Genomic DNA, 23170 nt, shown 5'->3' with positions numbered 1-23170 from the left:
TGTATGTTGAGCTTTAGGCTTCCTGCACATGACCGTATTCGTTTTGCCGCCTGCAAGTCACGGAACTGCAAAATACGAGTGCGGTCCATGTGCAGTCGGCACTTTTCGCATGCCTTATTATAAATATGTCTCTCCTTGTCTGCAAAATGGACAAGAATAGGACATGTTCTATAATTTGCAGGACGGCTGCCGTCCGCATTTTTTGCAGCACCGTAGAAATTAACTTGTCTGAGGGGTAACTACCGCAGATTGCAGCGCCCTGTCAGAGGCAGGGTGTCGGCAATGTGTTTCTGCCGCCGCCAACATTTGTAATGTATTAAACGTTAGTTATCATTGGTGGCGCAGTGGCCACAGCCCCTCCCCTCCTCCTCCCCTCTGTGCTGTCATTCGTGGCGCAGTGGCCACAGCCCCTCCCCTCCTCCTCCCCTCTGTGCTGTCATTCGTGGCGCAGTGGCCACAGCCCCTCCCCTCCTCCTCCTCCCCTCTGTGCTGTCATTGGTGGCGCAGTGGCCACAGCCCCTCCCCTCCTCCTCCCCACTGTGCTGTCATTGGTGGCGCAGTGGCCACAGCCCCTCTCCCTCCTCCCCTCTGTGCTGTCATTGGTGGCGCAGTGGGCACAGCCCCTCCCCTCCTCCTCCTCCCCTCTGTGCTGTCATTGGTGGTGCAGTGGGCACAGCCCCTCCCCTCCTCCTCCTCCCCTCTGTGCTGTCATTGGTGGCGCAGTGGCCACAGCCCCTCCCCTCCTCCTCCCCTCTGTGCTGTCATTGGTGGCAGCAGCAGCACAGGGGGGAGGGAGAGACTGCTTCCTTCTTCCCTGTGCTGCTGAGAGCAGCGCGATCCATATTCTCTGATACTGGACTGTGTAGTAGCACAGCCTAGTATCGATAAAAGACAAATCCCAGTATTGTTTCAATACCGGGCTAAAAGTATCGATTGGGTATTGATGGTTTGATACCTGAAACAACCCTAGATGTTACCACCCCCATGTTCTTGGGATGCAACTCATCCTTCTTTTTCAAACAAACACGACGAGTGAAGTTTAGACCAAAGAGTTCTACTTTGGTCTCATCTGACCACACGACTTTCTCCCATGCCTCCTCTGGATCATCCAGATGGTCTTCGGCAAACTTCAGACGGGCCTGGACATGTGATGACTTGAGCAGGGGAACCTTTCGTGCAATGCATGATTTGAAACCATGACGGCGTAGTGTTCTACCGACAGTGCCCTTTGAAACTGTGGTCCCGGCTCTCTTCATGTCATTGACCAGCTCCTCGCTTGTAGTTCTGGTCTGATTCCTCACCTTTCTTATCATCAGTGATACCCCACGAGGTGAGATCTTGCATGGAGCCCCAGTCCGAGGGAGACTGACAGTCGTCTTTAGCCTCTTCCAGTTTCTAACAATTGCTCCAACAGTTGATCTATTTTCACCAAGCTGCTTGGCAATTGCCCCGTAGCCCTTTCCAGCCTGTGGAGGTCCACAATTTTGTCTCTGGTGTCTTTTGACAGCTCTTTGGTCTTGTCCATGGTAGTAGTTGGCGTCTGACTGACTGTGGGGTGGACAGGGGCCTTTAAAGAGCTTGGACAGGTGCTAAGTAAGATTAATGAGTGGAGTAGTGGTGGACTTTTTAAAGGCACAGTAACAAGTCTTTGAGAGCCAGAATTCTTGCTGTTTCTCAGGTGTTCAAATACTTATGTTCAGCAGTGCAAGACAAATAAATTCTTAAAAAAATCATACAATGTGATTTCCTGATTATTTTTTTTTTATTCAGTTTGAGTGGGAATGCACCTACAATGTGAATTTCAGACCCCTCCATGATATCTAAGTGGGAGAACTTGCAAAAATCGCAGGGTGTTCAAATACTTCTGTTCCTCACTGTATGTATTAGGGTACTTTCACACTAGTGTTTTTCTTTTCCGGCATAGAGTTCCGTCCTAGGGGCTCTATACCGGAAAAGAACTGATCAGGCATATCCCCATGCATTCTGAATGGAGAGTAATCCGTTCAGGATGCATCAGGATGTCTTCAGTTCAGTCATTTTGACTGATCATGCAAAAGAGAAAACCGTAGCATGCTACGGTTTTATCTCCTGCGAAAAAAAAAAAGAAGACTTGCCTGAATGCCGGATCCAGCATTTTTTCCCATAGGAATGTATTAGTGCTGGATCCGGCATTCAAAGTACCGGAATACCGGATCTGTCCTTCCGCAGACCGAAAGAAAGGTGAAAAAAAAAAAATGCCGGGTCCAGAATGACGGATCCGGCATTTCAATGCATTTTTTCGACTGATCAGACATTTTTAGGACTGATCAGGATCCTGATCAGTCTTACTAATGCCATCAGTTGGCATACGTTTTGCTGCTTTCCGGATCACTCTGCCGCAAGTGAAAGTATATCCTGCTTCTATATTACATTGCCTGAGAAGTAGTTCCAGACGCGGGTGCAGTAATGGTGTGGTAATTGCATGGCTCACTAATGACAGCAGCAGACATGGTAATTATAGGCAGGGTGCAGGATGCATGGCGTGTCTGTGGCGGGCAGAGGTCGGCAGCCCCCTTAATCACTGCCTGCTTCCACGCTATGTCATTTCATCTTTCAGTACAGTATGTTGCACTTCAGACAGCAGCATTTTATCCCGTATACTGTTATTTGTCATTAGCATATCACTGTAAACACGCATTTCAGTAAAAAGATGCCCCCAGTGCTCTCCACAAATCTAAAGTGGGTCCAAAGATCCTTTCTCAGTGCCCGATGTAGCAAGCAATTGTAAAGATGAAAGTGTTCCTTCCCGGCAGACCGTTACTTTTACATGCAGTAATCTCCTCCACAGTTTGGGGAGGAGTGATCACTATTGCCATCGCTCGTCCCCGTCCTGAATCATTGTTTGCCGGCAGCTGAAGCTGTTTAGACGGTATCTGCACGAATGATCTTGTTACCTGATGAATGAGCGTTTTGCTCGTTCAGCGAGTATCTGGCAGCATATTACACCGACAGATCAATGCTAATGAGCGTCCATATGAACTCCTGAACATTGGGCAATGTATTATAGGGACCTTAAATGGCTTGTCAACGATTTTGATACCGATGACCTATTCTCTGGATAGATCATCCGTATCTGAGCAGTAGAGGTCCTACTACCAGGACCCCGCCAATCAGCATTTTGTGTTGAGCGCCGCAGCCTTCTCTGTGCTCGCCACATACAGCACCGTACATTGTATTGCAGCTGTGCTTGGCATCTCATTCACTTCTATGGGGCTGAGCTGCGCCTAGGCCACCTGGCAGATGAAAGTGTCGTCACTGGCTTTGGCAAAGCTGCGAGAAAGAAGCAGCGCTCACAGGAGCACCAGAGTTTTCTTCAACAGCTGATCGGCGGTATCTACCCTCTAGACCCACTAGACCACCAGGGGCCAATATACAGTAATAAGGGGTTTTCTGAAACTTAAAGGAGTTGTCCCACAAAAAATATTATACAGTTTTCAAACAAGCACCTTGATCTGAATGCTTTTATAATTGCATGTAAGTAAAAATTTTGCATAGCCGCTGAGATATTCAATAAAGTCTATCTGTATAGCGCCACCTGCTGTTTGTTCTTTTACTTATTTCTCTGTCCTCCTCACTGAGAAGGCCGCTCATGCTCAGTTTCATCCTTCATCTGCCCCCTGAGCTGTGATAGGGAGAGCATGGACACGCCCCCTGAGCTGTGATAGGGAGAGCATGGACACGCCCCCTGAGCTGTGATAGGGAGAGCATGGACACTCCCCCCCCCTCCCCCCCCCGAGCTGCTGCAGAAAAGACACTTCCTTTGAGCTGCCATCTTGATATATATCTAGCAGAGCAATGAATGAGAAGATCTCTGGACCCATGTGAGGTACAGGGCTGGTTCTAGCTTTGTTAGGCTTCTTGCACACAGCCGTTGTGGTTCCATTCCGTACATTGGGGACCGCAATTTGCATTCAACTTGAATGAGTCCGTGATCCGTCTTTCTGCAAAAAGATAAAAACAAGTTCTATTTTTTTGCCGAATGGAAGCACGGATTGGAACCCCACGGAAGCACTCCGTAGTGCTTCCGTGGGGTTCCGTTCCGTGCTTCCGTTCCGCACCGCATCTCCGGATTTGCGGACCTATTCAAGTCAATGGGTCCGCCTCCGTGATGCAGGGTGCACACAGGCGGTGCCTCGTGTATTGCGGAACCGCCGTGTGTGGCCCGCAATACGACCATGGGAGCACAATGGCCGTGTGCAAGAGGCCTTAGAAAGAAGTTATCAAATACTATATGATATTTGATTTTGATTTTTTACATTAGTCATGGGACAACCCCTTTAAATACTGATGACCTATCCTCTGCATAAGCCATCTGTATCTGATCGGTGGTGGTCCGACACCCGGGACCCCTGCTGATCAGCTGTATGAGAAGGCACCAGTGCTCCTGTATAGCGGCAGCACATCCTCTGTGCGTTCCTGACCTGGTGTAAAAGGCACACAGAGAAGCTGTAGATGTGGAGATCACTTACATTCACAGTGTTACATTTATAGCGCTCTTTATGGTGAAAATGCTGAATAAAGAAGGTTTGTTTCAGCCCTTTGTTTTCCCCGTCACGCCTCATTCTGCACTTTCCCTTTCTCTTCCTTTTGTTTCCCGGGTTTTGCTTTCACCTGTGCTCGTTGTCGCCCCCTGCTGGGTAATAGACTTTGTGTAGGCTGCCAAGAGAAATCCAAGGTGATAATTGCTCTCGCCTAATTTCTGGCTCACAGTCATGGTTGTCAAATTAGCTCTATTAGCTAGAGAAGAAAGCTGTGCCTGTAGCGCCACCTATTGGATGGAGGATATCCTATACGATTGGTGCTATGTATTTTGTAATATATAATACCTGAGTATACAGACAACAGTTTGAGATTGGTGGTGGTCTGACTCTCTGCACCCCCTGCGATCAGCTGTTTGAATCGGCCGCGGTGCTAGTGCGAGAGCTGCGTCCTCTGCAGTATTTACTTGCACGCCCCCTACATTGTAGTGGTGGAGCAGTGTAATTACAGCTGTTTGTAACATTCAAGTGAATATGGGAGAAAGCTGTAATTACCCTGCACCACCAGTGTAGAGGGCGTGCCGGTAATAAGTGCAGAGGACGCAGCTCTCACACTAGCGCCGCGGGCCCCCCACTGATCTGAGGATAGGTCATAAATATCATCAACCCGGAATAGGGCTGAAACGATTGTAAATTCTTTTGCATCGAGGATTCGCTTTTGTCGTGTGACCACGGAGTGTTAGTGAAGCGTTTGCTATTACTCACCGCTCCGTGGTCACCCGCTGGCCCGCACCACGCTGCATTGTCCTCCTGACATATCTTCAGGACATGGTGTGCGCTTGCGTGCACTACGACCTGACGTCAGGACGACAGTCCAGTGCGCGGAGAAGACGATGGACGAGCTGTGGAGCGGCGCCCCTACAGGAGAGGTAAGTATTTTATTTCACTGGAGCTGGGGACATGGCTAGGAGGGGGAGATAGTGGCACTGGGGGGCATGTGATGGCACTGGGGGGGGGGAGCTGATGGCACTGGGGGTGGAAGCTGATGACACGGGGAGGGCAGCTGAGTTTTTATAAATAAAAATTTTGTTTTGATTAGTTTTTTTGTTATTAGAGTACTCAACTAATCGTTGGATTAATCAATAGAATACTCGATTACAAAAATAGCTGCAGCCCTTACCCGGAATACCCCTTTAAAGTATACCAGTAGCTTCTGCTGGCCTGGACTTCCCTACGTGATAAACGATCCAGTACGTGGGCTGCTTGTATGTGAATTCCTTGGGCGCCGCTGTTCCATGTTGGCTGGATCAGATGAACCGCACCATGCACAATAGGTCAGTAGTGTCAAGTGATACCGCTCCGTGCCAGGGGGAGTTCGGTGCTGGAGAGACATGAAAGCGGTGAACATTGCGTTCGGTGGTTTCACTTTCTAGAGCCGTAGTGATTGCAGCGCAGGTCCGAACAACAGGCAGGTTGTATTTCATAGCGGGCTGGCTGCAAGGATTATTGCTCCATTCAGCCGGGTCATGCTCCGCTCTTGTGTCTGTGAATAAACACAACAAAAGGAAAAATTAAAGGACCCTTAAGACCTAACTTTTATTCTAAATCGGATTAAAAAAACAACAACTATATTTTCAGGCGAATAGAAAATACACAAAGGCAACGATATAGCCCAACTACCACTGAGCATATGGCATCCACTGGAGAGACCCAGAGATGGAATGTGTCGATATCCGGATATAAGAGCAATTAACTTGGGCAATGACAAAGGGGTTTAAATATTAAGCAATTATTATCACGGGATAGGTACTTTGTTACTTCTTTTATTTTCTATCTTCACTATGTTTCCTATCTACTACCCTTGAAGGGGAGTTTTCTCTATCTAGGGCTAACTGAGGGTCAGACAGGGCAGGCACGAGGACAGGGAGATCCCACCGTCAGGGATTGTCCCTGGGCAGAGGTTTAGTTAGGGCGGGTACAGGGAGAGTCTCTTTTTCTTATCCTCGCTGGTATCTGATTATTACCCCAGACCTCTGATTCCTGCCTCTGTCATTGCCTTAGTTAATTGCTCTTATATCCTGATATCGACACATTCCATCTCTGGGTCTCTCCAGTGGATGCCATATGCTCAGTGGTAGTTGGGCTTTATCGTTGCCTTTGTGTATTTTCTATTCGCCTGAAAATATAGGGTGTTTTTTATCCGATTTAGATTAAAAGTTAGGTTTTAAGGGTCCTTTAATTTTTCCTTTTTTTGTGTTTTATACTCCTTTTTTTTTTTTTTTTGTAAGCATACCAGAACTATCTGTTTATCTAGATTTAGCAATTTGTCTTGTGTCTGTGACCCGAGGGCCGCTTTATGACGCCCCCGTGAAGCACTGCTTCTTGGGTTGAATACTGCTCTAATAGGCAGGCACTGGACGCCAGCTTCCTTGCCCTATTGCTTTGGGGACCTGGCATGTCCGTAAGTTTCATGAGCCGCCTTTTGATTTAAATAGGTGTGTGTAATGCTTCATTTCTCCTGTGGTGGCGCTGCAGGGAAATGTAACGATTCCATCTTTGATCTCCAGCCGGATACCACGTGATCAACATATTTTCTGGGGTCAATTCTTACAATAAAGTGGACAACCCATTTAAAGGTTTGTCTGGGACTTTAAGGGGTATTCCGGTTAGATTAATTTATCCCCTATCCACAGGTGAAGGACTGATAAAAAAAATATTTATTTTCTTGCGTTCCTTCTCTAAAACCTAGGTGTGTCTTATAGGACGACAAATACTGTACTAATGTATAGTGATTGTCCATATTGCCTCCTTTGCTGACCGGAGTCATTTTTCCTTCGCATTATAAAAAGCACATATCCAGGGATTACGGACTTCGCTGCAGTGCAGATATGAGGTGGCCTGGACGTGAGCTGCTGTGCATGCGTGCCTATTTGCTCTTTCACAGTCTCAACCAGAGAGGCAACAACAAGTTCTTTGGATCTAACAGTTCAGTGTTTTATTCACACTTTAGGCAAATGACAAAACAAGCAGTCATATGCAAACAAAAAGTCACCTTGCGGTGTTGGTGGTAATTCACGCCATGCGGCAATTCTGCCTCAAAGAGTCCTTGCTGATAGCAGCACCAACCTGTTTTCACGCCAACTTGCATACCCCCATTACGAATCAACCGCTGTGTGCGGCGTACCCGATCCTCCAATGCGCATGCGCGCACCATATCTGTGTCATAGAAAAGCGTCATAACAAACTTGCGCCTGCGAGGTATTCCTCAACAGTCGCCATCTTGGAAAAGGTAAAACATAGGTCAGACGCAGCTGGTGCACAGCGTCCCCACCTATGTAAACCACCACTCAAGCAATGGCGAAACCATACTATTCATGCATTAAACGCGAAACGGACAAGAATTGGAAATGTTCTATTTTTTTTTTTGCGCAGCGGACATACGGAAACGGAATGCACACAGTCATTTCTGGGTTTTTTGAGGACCTGTTGAAGTGAATGGTTCTACATTCTTACCTGTAAAAAAACGGAATGTAAACAGGGAAAAAAAATTTGTGTGCACAAGCCCTGAGCAGGAGGCTGCCTCATATAATGCGGCCTCTCCTGCGGTACTTTCTGTTGTGTGTAGGTGGCTGAATACTTGTGCAGCGAGTTCTGAACACAATGTACTTCTTATTATGAGTCATGGGAATTAATATTGAAGCAGGTGACGTATACAAGGGAGTCTATCATTGTCCTGTTCCTATAGATTTTATTCCAGTAGGACCCCATGGATTGCTGTAACAGGTGCTGATGAATCTGCCTCCCCCTGCCCTTACGAGCAGTAATAAAGTTTATCCTGGCATTCCTTGTTCATGAATAGAATTCCGGAGTTCAGTGAAGACTTACACACAGGGATGGTGGAGAGCTGGCTGGCAGTTTCTGTAGACACTTGTTACCAAGCACCTGTTACCAGTGTCCGTGATCAAAATGGGACAAATGCTTTGTATGCAGAAGTGCGTTTGTGGTCATATTATAGTACGTGTGTGTATAGAAGCATTACCCCCCTCTTGTTTTTTAGAATGTGTGATGCCAGAGGGCCATGCCGTGCTGTGGTTTTATAAAACATTAGTGTTAATGGGAGTGTCTTATCTCCTTAAGGGTCCATTCACACGTTCGTATGAGTTTTTCGGACCGCACATCGCCGGCACTCTCATAGAAAATGCGGATAGCACGTTCCGGCCCCATTAAAAATGAATGGGTCCGCACCTGTTCCGCAAAATTTCGGAACGGATGCGGGCCCATTTTGCAGACATTTTGCTTAGGCGTGGGTTAAGGCCCCTTTACAATGGCCAATGATCGGGGCATTTATCAGGTAGGAAATTTCCTAGGAATGCTCCTTCCTGATAATTGCCCTGTCTAAAGGTGCCACTGATCACTAGATGAACGAGCAAACTCTCATTCATCAGATGTGTAAACAGGAATCTGCTGCCCAGAAACAATAAATGTATATGGGGACTATCGATTACTCTATCGATCGCTTGTCCCCATACAGCGGAGACATTGCATTATGTGAATTCAACACTTGCCTCTCCTGATGAGCAGGCAGTTATCAGGAACAACAGGTTCGTTCACGGTAATTCCATCTGTAATTCCATCTGTCAGCAGATTTGTCCCTATGACACTGGCTGACCTGTTACATTGGCACTTGGCAGCTGAAGGCATCTGTGTTGGTCCCATGTTCATATGTGCCCGCATTGCTGAGAAACATGATGTTTTATTATATGCAAATGAGCCTCTAGGAGCAACAGGTGTGTGTGGCCGTTACACCGGGAGGCTCAGCTCTCTCTGCACCTGTCGCGCCCTCTGCACTTTGATTGAAAGGGCCAGGCGTAATTATGTTTTCACTATCTGGCCCTGTCTATCAAAGTGCAGCAGTTGCAGAGAGAGCAGAGCCTCTAGGTGTAATGACAACCCCCCGTTGCTCCTAGAGGCTCATTTGCATATATTAAAACATGATTTTTCTAAGCAATGCGGTCACATATGAACATAGGACCAACACAATGCCTTCAGCTGCCAAGCGCACATGTAACAGGTCAGCCAGTGTCATAGGGACAAAACTGCTGACAGATGCCCTTTAAGCCCCATGCTTTAACTTTGGTGTAATTCGTGTGTTGTGACCCTGTAGTTCTAAAAACGTAACTTCTGTTCTGTCACATGCTCCGAAAGCCGTCATCTCCTAGCTCATTCTGCAGTGCTTCGGTTTTAATGTTCTGTTCTGTTTTGCCCTAGGTCATAATGTCTGAAGACTCCTTGTAGCCTTTCCGCCTGGAGAACATCGGCTTTACTATAAAGGGCCTCAGGTAAAAATGATTTTATGTTACAGGCACAACAGAAAACTCCATTAAGCTTTGCCCTTAAGACTTCACCTCCTCATCAGTCAGTCATGTTACTAATAGAGATCTATTGAGCTAGGATATTCCATCCCTGTATGATCGGGGGGGTTTCCGACCTTTAGGATTCAAACTGATCCCTGTTTTTCCCTGTATAAAGGTGCTACCAGGCTGCACAGGGACTGGGGCTGTGCTGCACCCCCTTTTATTCTCATGATCTGTGGGGGTCCTCTTGGTAGCAGTATGCTATCTCTTGATGAGGTACATATCAATAAATATAGGGGGCACACCAGAAAGGAAAGGGAGTACACTAACGGTTCAAGTATAATACTCAACACCCAAAAGACACAGAGAACCGTAATAATGTGCACATCCAAAGAATGTAAAATCAAGCAAGCAAATTTTTTGGACCACATAGACCTACAGACTTTTAAAAAATTGGATACAATAGGTCATGTGCTGGTGAAAAATGGAACCAGACACAGAGCCCACCAAAGTCCTCAAGCTGGACTTTACCGGCGATACACGTGGGGTGTTTTATTACTGACATAGGCCCACCTATATAGTCCGTACTCTACACTATTGCATCTTATCCTTTTCAGGTATCGTTGTATGGCTTTTGATGCTACATTATCCTTTATGTAATATTGTTGCTTTCTTTTCTAATATTTTATTGCACTTTATTTCCTCCTTACATGCTGTGTCCTTACTAGTGGACTTTGGTGGGCTCTGTGTTTGTGTCTGGTTCCATTTTTAACCAGCACATGATCTATTGTATACCATTTTTTAAATGTCTGTATGTCTATGTGGTCCAATAAAATTGCTTGATTGATTTTTACGTTCTCTGGATGTGCTCATTATTACGGTTCTCTGGACCTTTTAGGAGTTGGTTATCTCTTGGTGAATCCTTACATGAAGCTCGTACAGGGTCAGAAACAGGCAGACAATAAGCTGATCCTCCCAGAGCAACGCAGCTGCGGTTGTCATAAGGAACAAGCCTCTAACAAACAGAAAAGTGATGAATGGGTTAATGAATGCTTCAGGACCCGTTCACACAGAGGCTTTTGACACTGTCAAAGTCCACCTCGTATACCGTGGCAAAAACCACCAAAGTTTCTGTCGCAGTTGTAGAATTTGGATGCTGCAGAGCCGCTGAGTCTCTATAGTCACCCACGAGGATCCATGCACATGGCGCCTGGAAAGGGCACTTCCCTTCTTGGCGCAGTCTCGGCTCTACACTGGCTGCCCGCATACTGCAGCGTTGCCTCCCATCAAAAACAGTGGGAGGCAGACAGCATGCAGCCATGTGATTTCACACGCGTCCCATGTGTTTAGGACATAGATAAAAGGCCGAGCAAATTATTAGAAGAATTGAAAAAATGTATACTACCCGCAGTCACTGGTCTCAGCAGTCTTGTGCTGTATACTGCTGAGGCCATTGATTGGCTGCAGTGGTCACTTGTCAAATGCCAGCATGTCATGGCTGCAGCGGATGAGAAGATCGGAATGGAGGGGGGTTGGAGCTAATTTTAAGAGCTTCCTGGCCTGTTTTCATTTAACTTGGACAACCCCTTTAACAGAAGTGAGTGTGTGCCTATTAAATTAAGTTTTTGCCCGAGTCAGGGCAGGGGAAAAGCTACTCGAGACTTTTCAGTGCATCTGATTGGCTGAGAAAGCTTTGCTAGGGTCATTAATATGCAGTGCGAAATGCTGATTAATCATGTCCTGTATGTTACAGCATAAAACGGCGACACCCGGATAGCTAGCGCTTCACTCTTATAGGGTCCCTTTAATACTGCGGACTTTTGGTTAGGTGTGACGTAATAGTGTGCTGCCCGGTTTCCTGATTCAAGGATTTGATATTTATCCCATGTAATATGTTTGGGGTTGAGCCTTCACCCCATTACTCTGACTCAGTGTGAGTGACGATCGACTGCCTGTATTCTAGACATTTCCCTCAGAATCTTGGAAACTTGTCCCAGTCCTTAATATACTGTCTTCATGTGCACGATGCCTTGGTCACTATCCTCATCATCCGTGTTGGCAGGATCTGCCGTATAGTTCCTCAGTCACTCAGTAGCCATGCGTCTCGAAATAACCATGTAATAATAGCCTCTCCAGATGTCCCGAGTTGTCATCCTCGGGCACCTCTGGTCCCTTGCCAGTTTCCCTGCTCTAATGGATTGTCCGTGGATAGTAGCTGTGCCGTTCCTATTACTACATGAATGAGTGACGTCATAACATGTATGCCACGCTGGGTGAGTAAATCTAATATTTGTGGCCATTCTTATGGCACTGATCTTGATTAGCGCTACAGCCAAGAGACGCAGGACCCCCGGGCCCCTTGTAGAGTACTACCTGAATATGATATAAAATATTTTCACAGAGACACAAGTATGCCACAGCATTTTTCTTGACATCCTGTTGCCCAGGGGCATACACAAAACTCATAGACCCCCATAGTATATCTTAGTATGGGCCCCCTGCGCCACTCAGTTCCCCAGTACATTTGACTCTCTCAGGCAATGGGGAAAGCAAAGCGCAGAGACCCCTATATTTCCTATTAATTTATAATATAATTTTATTTATTTATTTTTTGTGAGAAAAATTTTGATAAAAAAAATGACAGTGAAAAAAACTGGCCCTCCACCTCCTTCATTAGTAGCTGACTTTCATGTCAGAACAAGTGGAACAGGTACTTCATAAATACTTGCATAAACACACTGATAAATCTCTATACAGCTCGAAATCACTGCTTCCCCTCACATAATATATTACAAAACTAGCTGCCTGAAGCCACCACTAGGGGGAGCTCAGTGCATGGGAATTTATACAGTTATGACTGACTCCAGTGGAAGATGTGAAATCTTTTTGCACTGAGCTCCAACTAATGGCATCTGCAGGAAATTGCAGTGTGTTCATGTTGGGAACAGGAGAAGCAGTTCAGCATCGGGCCCCCCACCCCCATGCCGCACAGGAGTCATGCGGTCTGCCTGTCACTGTCCCTCCCATGACAGAGGTTAGAAGATCTGAGAGACTGGCGGCACGTGAAGTTATCTGACTGCCTCTCTGTTTCCACTTGTTGCAGTGTTGTTGGTAATGACCACACCTCTTGTCAGGTGCAGCTTGTGGTCATTACTGCTGCCCTATTTAGTCTAGACTCACACTTAATACCATGCGGTTTATATTATCTGCTTGGAGTTGGAAGAGCTGGTGTGTGGTCCTGATTGGAGTTCCTGCTCATCCATTTTTTATTGAAGATAATTGTACTTCGCTTTGTAGGGTCAGGAACCCTGAAACGGCTGTCCACAGGGGGTCACCCTTCTTTTTGGTGGAATCTAATAGGAAATCCAGATATGCATCTCTTGCGGTTTCTTCGGTGCGGTTCCTTGCATCAGTTCTCTGTTTCAGGTTCAGCAGCTTTGGAGCCTGGCACTCGAGCTGCGCTAATATTTTATGCTACATTTTAATTAACGGCTTAATTTCACACTGAAAAGTTAAGCGAGAGGCATTTGAGAAGCACAGCATATCCACCGAGACGCAATATCTTTTTGGCAAGACTTTTGCTAACTTCATCGACTGGTCCCTGGTGTCCAAAACGACTGGGAATGTAAAAGTGAGAGTACGGAATGCTAGAAAGACATTCTGTCAGCTGGCCATTACTCCTAGAGCAGGCGAACCGTCTGTGTGATGTCAGTGGTTTCTGGAAATGAAGTATTGCTGCAGGTCAGAATTGTATGAGGACAGGGAACAAGAAATATCAGCACTGACTAAAACATACCCACCAATCAGTCATCACCTTTTGTCTTTTATTTTACTGTTCACTTGTTTCTTGAAAGCAAAGTTAAAGGGGTTGTCAGGATAGGCTATCTGTATCAGATCGGCAGAGGTCTGACACCCTGCACCCCCACCGATCCGCTGTTACGTTGTAGATTTGATGCCTGAAGTTGGACCAAGCTGCGTGGTTTCAGCTCTAGAGCTACACGGTAATGACCTGATCTGCAGAGATAGGCCTGAAGGTAGGCCGTGAATATCGAAATCCTGGAAAACCCCTTTAAGCAACTTTCTAAACAATCTTCTTTATAAGAGTAGCTCACTCAGACTGTAGATAGGGGTGGGGGGGGGGGGGTAAAGCACATACACTACAGTCTGCAAAGGAAGAATCACATAGGCCATGTACAGGTTTTAGGGAGAATCGCACACTAAGAGTCCATTCACACGTCCGCAAAATAGGTCCGCATCCGTTCCGCAATTTTGCGGAACAGGTGCAAACCCATTCATTTTCAATGGGGCCAGAATGTGCTGTCCTCATCCGCACTTCCGGATCCACACAAAAATAGAACATGTCCTATTCTTGTCCGCAGTTTCTATGAGAGTGCAGGCGATGTGCGGTCCGCAAAATGCGGAACGCACTCTGCTGGTGTCCGTGTTTTGCAAAACACATACGGACGTGTGAATGGACCCTAATCAGCACAAGAGAGAGGAGATCCCTCATTTTCTACAGGCACATTTAGCTGCTCCATGGGAAGATTGACAGGTAGTAGGGTAACCATTAACCATAGTTACCCACTTCTGCCAGACTCCTGAATGACTGATTTGCCAATGTATCACTGTATAACAAGGAAAGTTTGGAAAGTGGATAAGTTGTAAAATTTGGTTCGGTCTTTTATAGATAGATTTAGTAAATTTAGGCAAGTCTGAAAGGTTGTAGAAGACATTGCTATCTGGAGATGTCATGGTTGCCGGTCCAGTCTCTGGTAGATGCCTGTAGGAAGCACAGCAGATATTTGTCTGGCTGGCATCAGTGTCTGTATAACCGCCAATAAGGTCATTGCATCAAAGCAATGTCAAGCAGTACAGGGGTTTTCTGTAAAGCATTGATGACCCATCTTTAGGACAGACCATCAGTATTTGATCAGTGGGGGACTGATCCTCAAGACCCCTGTTATTCAGCAAATTAAAGTCACCATGGCACGGTAGCAAGAGCAATGGACTGTTCAATGTTTGACCAGACCCAGTTGCTCATTGGTAAGTGTGGCTGTGTCTGGTTCTTCAGTTCAGTCCCAATCCATCATTTTGCCGATTGGTGGGGGTCATGGTGGTTGGGCCTCCAGTGATCACACATTGATGGCCTACTCTAAGGATAACCTCTTCAAAATGTCTGCTTTGCACTATCCTAATTTGGTCAAAAAGACCTTAAAAAATAAGCTAATCACAGGGTGTTGCTGGGATCCCATGTGATCAGATCTAACCTGTGGGGAAACCAGGCAGCAAGTGTTCAGCTCTCCTGCAGAACCACCAGAAGGAGCGTTAAAGTGGGTTTCTTATATTAGACATTTATGGCATATACACAAGATGTCTGGTAGATGTGCACCCCACCTCTGGGACCTACACCTATCCCCAGGCATTATGGAGTTTAAAAGCAGCTGTGGGACATTCTGAAGGTAGACACAAGTTCCACCTCTGGGACCCGCACCTGTCAGATGTTTATGGCATATCCGGGTCTCCTGGTTTGGGTGCTTTGCCCTGATTTGTCCTTATTTCATGGCTGTTTTTGTGTTCTCCATGCATTGCATCGTCTTATGTTGTGCTGTGATGGGTGTTCTCTTCCATGGTTGTCATCATCTGTTGCTTGTTCAGGACCTGTTATAAAACATCCGACCTGCCTGAAGCCTCCTGGCTGAACAGCTTACATTCTGTTATTTATTACCATGACCAAGCTGAGACATAAAAGACCAAGCTTGAGAGCAAAACCAAAGAACACGGTCCTCTAATCCTGCCGGTATTCCCAAGAGATGTTATTGCCTTGTTACTAATGACAAGCGATCTCCAGAGAGACCTTTGCAGGTATTATTGAATCAGTTTAGCTAATTGATTGATTGATTGATTCCAAGGGTCAAGCATTGACCTTTTCTTATTGAAGCCAATAAACTCCATTATACAGTTATTAATTGGTGCAGTTCAGGTTATTGGCATCTATCGTCTGCTGGTCTATACTGGTTGTCACTTGGTTTTAACTAAGATTTAACTTAGAAAAAGGTGAATACAAGCTAGCTGAAAAAGGAAATCGGCTGGCTGCAGGATATTGACCATTATAACATATATTGTATTATCCACCACCCATATTGGCCAATAATACCTAATACAATAATACATACAGTTATATCAACCATGATGTATACATACCAGTGCCAGAACTTTTACATGTTCCATGATACTGTTCAACATCCTGTTCCAACAGGAAGTCACATGGAAGCAGCCAATCAGACCTTGCTGACATATCACTTCCTCTTCCTGTGTGGAACATCTGCTCACGCATCACTTCCTCTTCCTGTGTGGAGCATTTGTCTTTGGAGGTCAGTACAGGAAAAAGGGGAGTGGTTTCATAGTTGATAAGTTTAAAAAAAAATAAAAAAAAGCCCAGGTCCTCAATGTCCAACCTGTAATCCTGCCGACAGAATACACTGATGTAGAGTGATTATTATAACTGATGGACGGGTGAGTGCAGTGAGCATTGGTCAGTGGTAATGTTTGACCTGTTGCTTTTGTGGTGCGGACATGATTGTAGTTCTTGCAACTGTGTAGGAACGTCAACACCCAAGCCTCCTTGCCTACTGTGTCTCTTCTTCCATCACCCCCAGTTCATGTTGTGTGAAGCACTGGGTCTGTATACTGCCATGCAAGTACACTGCACTGATTTCTCAATGTGGTCACAATATCTACGACCTGTCCTCCTAGTTGGGCTTCCAATGTCATGAGCAGCTTGGCGCCCACGACTAACCAACGATGAAAAGACAATTTAGTTTTAGTGATGTGACCAGCACCAAGTCATTTATGGTACATTCGTATTTTCAGCATCCCAGATTCTCTGCCGGAACAGCATACCGGATTTTTCCAGATCTAGCAACGCCAAATAGTGCCATGCACCACCGGACCCCATAAACTGTGGTGGCATCTGAGTAGTGGCTTTCAGCTGGACAAAATGCAATGTTTTTTGTCTTGCCAAAACCTGGCGAGATCCCATTATAGTTCATGGGGTCCAGTGGTGCGTGGCACTATTCGGATATGCTGGATCCGGATAACTCCGGCAGGCTTTTCTGGTGGGATACCGCAGATATGAACTGACACTTACTCTTGTATATAGAGCTGCAGGTCAACCATGTGCGCTGCCTGTCTGTTCGCTCTCAATGGGACTGCTGGAAATAGCCGGACTGGCAGTCCCATAGAGAGTCAGTGGAGTGGCAGTGAGCACGCCTGACCTGTGTGGCACATTGTTCTGCAGCACACTTCAGTTTAGGAGTGACGTATAAAAGGCTGGTCTTAGTAAATCTCCCTGCAGTGTTTTCAGTCTACCAATGTGAAATGTGATGGTGGAAATGGAATTAATGGGGGATTTGATCACATCGTAGATCCGCTCTTGTGTTCCCCACGTATGTTACAACAATAAAGCCTGTTTGACCTTGATAAATGCCTCTCCCTTTGGCCCTGCACGTGGCTGAGTGGCTGATTGTTAGCAATGCCTCCTTCTGCTGCTTCCACGCCCTCCTGCAATAAATCAGCCGTAATGCTTGTCCTCCGCAGGGATGCATGCAGTTATTTACTGATCTGTACGTACATCACACAGCGCCTCGTCAGTACCGGAGACATGGCCCAAGGTGGGGTCTACTGGTTAACCACAAAGGTTGTCCTTGTGTCCGCCCTGCATAATTACTAGATCCCAATATCTTTCCATTCCACCCCAACAGCCCCCCCCCCCCCATACACACACAAGGAGTTTTTTTTATTTGACCAGTATACAATATACATGAAAAAGTAACAACAATGCTTTGCAAGAAAGTATTCTTCCCCCCTCGTCTTCCTTCAGGCTCTGCTAATTTCAAAGAATGATATATACTTTCAAGAAGTTGCAGCAAGTCTTGTCTTTCTTATTCTTCATAGACCGCATCTATGGAAAAGCAGCCCTTGCCCTTCCCCCTACAAAAAGTTTTAATGTTCATGACAACCACTGATGGATACATGTATGGGTTGTCTCCTACCTGTTTCCCTTTCTTCCCCTTTCTCCCTTCCCTTTTTTTACGTTTCATCACCATGATGGCCACACAAGGATTAATGGGCTGTCATGGTGATCTTATGGAAACCGAATTACCGGTAAGTCCAGATTTTCCATTTCATCACCATGGCGGCCCATTAATCCTTGCGTGGCCGTCATGGTGATCTCATAGAAACAGAATTACCGGTAAGTCTAATTCAGATTTTCCCCTACCTTCTGTTTTTTCCCCTCCCCTTTCTTCTCCTTCTTCCTTTCCCTTTTTTGCCCTCCCCTCTTTCCTCTTCCTCCCTCCCCTTTTTTCCCCTCCCCTTTCTTATCCTTCTACCCTTTTTTCTTTTCCCCCTTCCTCCCTTCCCTTTTCCCCCCTTCCTCCCTTCCCTTTTCCCCCCTTCCTCCCTTCCCTTTTTCCCCCCTTCCTCCCTTCCCTTTTTTCCCCCCTTCCTCCCTTCCCCTTTCCCCCCCCCTTCCTCCCTTCCCTTTTTCCCCCCTTCCTCCCTTCCCTTTTTCCTCCCTTCCCTTTTTCCCCCCTTCCTCCCTTCCCTTTTTCCCCCCTTCCTCCCTTCCCTTTTTCCCCCCTTCCTCCCTTCCCTTTTTTCCCCTTCCTCCCTTCCCTTTTTTTCCCCCTTCCTCCCTTCCCTTTTTTCCCCTTCCTCCCTTCCCTTTTTTCCCCTTCCTCCCTTCCCTTTTTTCCCCTTCCTCCATTCCCTTTTTCCCCCTTCCTCCATTCCCTTTTTCCCCCTTCCAGTCCCTTCCCTTTTTCCCCCTCCCCTTTCTTCCCTTTTCCCCCTTCACTCCCTTCTTCTTTACTTATGTTCTTATCATGAAAAGGCTGAGAAGCACCGTATTACATTCATGAGGTGGTTCATGGTAATGATTAAGGGCTTGTGATGTCAGTATATAACTGCATCTTTCTAGTTGTTCTATTCTGATGGCAGAGCAGATCTTCCCCTATCATGGCGTGTAATCCCAGCGACTACTGCAGTTACAGGGGGTGTTGCAGCCCTGTATAGACTGCGATCAGTCAGTGCACCTATTCTCCTCTCAGGCCGGGAAGATAAATGCACGTGTTATGGATGTAACCTTAATCAGAACCGCAGCTCATCCTCCCAATACAGATAGAAGCTCCAGATTAGGTGCCGGCTCAGTCTTGTTCTGGGATATGATGATTAGTGTACCTCGTGTCTGGTCCTAGTTGGAGCAGAGGCCGAAGGATTTGTTTGCTGTAAACTAAATGGGAATGTACTAAGAAAATCATTCTGCAAATAATCCACCCAGAGAATTAGTCAGCAGATAGCCTGTAACAGAGCCACAGCGCCCTCTAGTGCCCTAGTGTATGACTGTAGCTGTGCTTCATAGCAGATGTCATAGAATAATCTTGGGTCATGTTGGGTTTTCGCTCTCCTGACGGAGAGAGATATTGAGGGCGATTTATTATCAGGGTAATTATCTATCTATTATCCATCTACCCATCCTATCTATATCTATCTATCTATCTATCTATCTATCTATCTATCTATCCTGCAGGAGAATCAAATGGCCATACTGAGTTTTGCCCGACGATAACAGCAGGTAAAGAAGCTGGACCTGCGGCCATCACCATCTACGGGCAGGTTATCCAGATGGGACAATATACATTTTAGTTAATACTTGTTACTCAAGCAGGAATACGTTTTTGGAGCATATTTTCTTAAAGCCCTGTGTCCTCCTGGAAATGTATGACTAAATTGACAGCTAGGCGTTACCGACCCCTTCGTCAAACTGCTTAAAGCGAGTGAGATTGTGTAGTGTCAGGGAAACACCCAAGATGTCAGTCCACCCCCCCCCCCCCCCCCCCCAAACATTTCCAGGAGGAATAGCAGAGACACAGGGCAATGAAGAATAGATGTTTTGGAATTTTTATTTCTTGAGGAATTCAGGTCGTCACGTCAGGCGTGGTGACAGGTCATTGTTACAGAGAAGCTGTCACCTCGCCTGACATGTCTGTTGTAGGAATTCCTTGCATTCCTCAGGTAAGAACAGTCCTTATGACTCTATGTTGTGCCATTCCTCTGTTATGTCTACTAAACGTTTAGGAATAATTTGCCAGCAGCTTGCAGTAAAGGTACAGATGGGTGTTACCAGTTGGGGGGGTGTCCCTGCACAGTCTGACACCGGCAGCACTGATTGAACGGCGTCAGACACACCTGCTACTGGTAACACTCAGCAGTACCTTGACTGCAGGCAATATATTAGTAAATTAGTGAATTAGTGAATAATAGATGAACGTAACAACACAGAGCCATCACAATAGCCCCTCAGAATTGGTATTACACGGGGAATGCAAGTGGTTACTAAAGCTGGGGGGGGGGTTACAGGTCTCATACACTCTTGTGACAGTTTTAGTAACTACTTGCTAGTGTGATACTAGTGTCCCTGCACAGTGTGACACTGGCAGCGCTCATTGGCTAGTGACAGACTGTGTAGGGGCACACCCCAACTGGTAACACCCAGCTGGACCTTCATTGCAAACTGCTAGTAGTTCCTTCATAACTTCTTTCAGGAATAATAATGGAATGACACAACATAGCCTCATAAGAATAGATGCTCCAGAATTGTTATTACATGGGGCTGCAAGTATCTAATAAAGCAGACCTGTCAGGAGAGGTGACGGCAGAGGGTTGATGTGTCCATCCCAGCATCTTAGAAGAAGCTCCACAGTCGGAAGTGACTGGATTAAACAGAATCACATAATAATTTTGAACATGAACGATATACCTTTATAACATGGAAAGTACTAGGAAATCCGGGGATCGGCCTGGTGGGGTGGGGGGGGCTTACAGATGCTCCTTATTCTTTAATGGGCGTGACAGGAGTGTTTGGGGGAGCAGCGCTGCTGTGGACGGCATTGGGGCGTCCCGTCTGCTCATGCCATTGATTGTTACAACACCGTATAACTTTAACGGATGAAAAACTTTTATGGATTTTCCAGATCCGAATCGCTCCAGATTATAGGCAGAATGTCAATGCCTTCAGTGTCCTTAAAGATTTCGGTTTTTGGCAGCAAAATAAAATGTAGTTAATTCTGTCTAGACTGGGATGTAAGGGTCGGGAGTCGTCAGACACCGAGCTGCTTCATGGCTGCGCGGAGGGCACAGAGGGGCACGGCTTTGGCTTTGCTTGTTCTAATGGGTTTGCCCTTTAAGAGAAAGCGTGCAACAGGTGACGAGAGGAACGACAGAGGGATCCTACGGGACAGCACGGATCCAGCGGCCACAAAGCTGCCGTCGGTTCAGTATACTGTACGTTTTTTATGGTGAGAAGTTACACAATTTTCCTATATGCTTTGTGTTTCAATTCCTTATCATTGTCAAGATTTCTGCTTGCTGTCAGTGAATGGAAATGTCCCCGTTTTCATTCTGAATCTGGAGGCCACATAACACACCTAGTCCTGGCACACACCTCTCTCTGCAGCTGTGTCAGCTGGATATGGTCAGGACAGGTTGTCGGTTTTTGGATGGAACATTCACGGACAGCAAGTAGAGACCATTAAAACTGTGAGGGATAGGAACATGGAGTTTATTAGAAAATAATTTCTTCATACCATGATTAAAGGGTGTTATCCCACAGGATAGTTGATAAATATCTGACCAGGGGAAGGGGGCGTCTGATGGGACCTCCACCAATCCTGAGGGGTCCGCGAGTCCCCCCACTGAATGGAGCTGTAGTCAGCATGTTCACCCACCGCTCCATTCAATGAAGCCCTGTCTACATCAGTCCCATAGAAGTGACTGGAGCGGTGGGCTACTGTTCCATTCAGAGAGGGGGTTCGGGGACCCCTTAATCTCAGGATCAGTGGGGGTCCCCGCAGTCAGACCCCAAGTTTGTCACTTATCCTGTGCAGTACACATCCACATCCTTTTTATACATAGATGTGGAAAAAGAAATGTGTAGAGTCTGAAATAGAACTATAGCTTCATTTTTAAACCGGTCAGTCCCGGCCGAATTTCCATTTTTGTGTTTCCGTTTTTTACTCCCTACCTGAAATTCTCAATTTTTCACGTGACTCACCTTGTAAGATGTCTCACTGTCCATAGAAAGTCTGATAGAGATCACTGTAGATGTAAATGACCCTGACATTTTTTGCAGTTGCAGAGATAAGCCTCTTGGTGCAATAACAACGCCCCCGTTGCTCCTAGAGGCTCATTTGCATTTCTCAGCAATGTGGGCACATATGAACTTGGCACTAATACAGATGCCTTCTGCTGCCAAGTGTAACAGGTCAGCCAGTGTCCTAGGGACAAATCTGCTGACAGATGGCCTTTATAGTGTCTAAACCTAAAATCTATCTATACATGACACACTTCTGGTCAGCGTACCTGGTGTCCTCTGTTCCTCCCATGCCGCCTCTGTTCTGGCCACACGTTGGGTTCCTTTTAAGATGACGCCAACATCTCAGACTTTCCAATGCTGACTTCCCAATGACTCGCCCCTCACCTCCTCCAGGTGCTGGGCCCATCTGAGGGAGAGCCTGTCTCAGGGACTGTTCACGTCTCGTTTTTTAAGTACGTTTAACGTGTATATTAGGGCGCATTCAGACGACAGTGTCGTGTTTTGCTGTCTGCAAATTGCGCATCCGCAAAACACTGATACCGGTCGTGTGCGTTCCGGATTTTGCAGACTGCACATGGCCGGCGCTATATAGAAAATGCCTATTCTCGATGTGCTTTATATTTTCTCGGGGCCGCAGAACGGAACAACAGATGTTGACAGAACACGGTGTGCTGAACGTATCTTTTGCCGCCCCCATTGAAATGAATGGGTCTGCACCTGTTCCGCAAAATTGCGGAACAGATGCAGACCTATTCATACGGTCGTGTGAATGCACCCTTAGACGTACACGAAAAAATGTGTGCACACGTATGCAGTTTTAGGGATATCTTTGTGTTTTTTAACCTATACCTTTAACTGATGTGCATATGGTCTAATACATTTTTACTATACTGAAACAGACACCCGCCATAAAGCAAAAGCGAGATGGGAACCGCTCATTAGACGCACATGGCAGTGTAGTATATGCCGATTTGTTTATGTGGATTTCGCCACATTACTTGAGTTTTTTATTTTTTTTTATGGATTTGTCCCCAAATTTCACCCGTTGCATTGCAAAGGGTGAAATCCGCATTAACAATTGATGTGCTGTGGACTTCGAAATCCGCGCCATAGGTGAATTTCTGCCTGAGAAATTTCTGCACCGT

The 23170-nt window shown here is 46.3% G+C and overlaps 1 protein-coding gene across 2 annotated transcripts in view; it reads left to right on the top strand.

Moving 5' to 3' along the window:
- The window catches only part of MPP7 (MAGUK p55 scaffold protein 7), a 339705-nt gene that overhangs the window by 70638 nt on the left and 245897 nt on the right, over positions 1-23170 (top strand). For both annotated transcript variants that reach the window (XM_044295108.1, XM_044295109.1), the window contains exon 2: positions 9786-9856. The gene's annotated coding sequence lies outside the window, so the exon portion shown is untranslated. The remainder of the gene's footprint in view (positions 1-9785; positions 9857-23170) is intronic.

Source organism: Bufo gargarizans, chromosome 5 (assembly GCF_014858855.1).
Source record: "Bufo gargarizans isolate SCDJY-AF-19 chromosome 5, ASM1485885v1, whole genome shotgun sequence".
Classification (NCBI taxonomy): Eukaryota; Metazoa; Chordata; class Amphibia; order Anura; family Bufonidae; genus Bufo; species Bufo gargarizans.
Note: the sequence above shows the minus strand (reverse complement) of the source record. Positions and strands in the feature narration are given on the sequence as shown.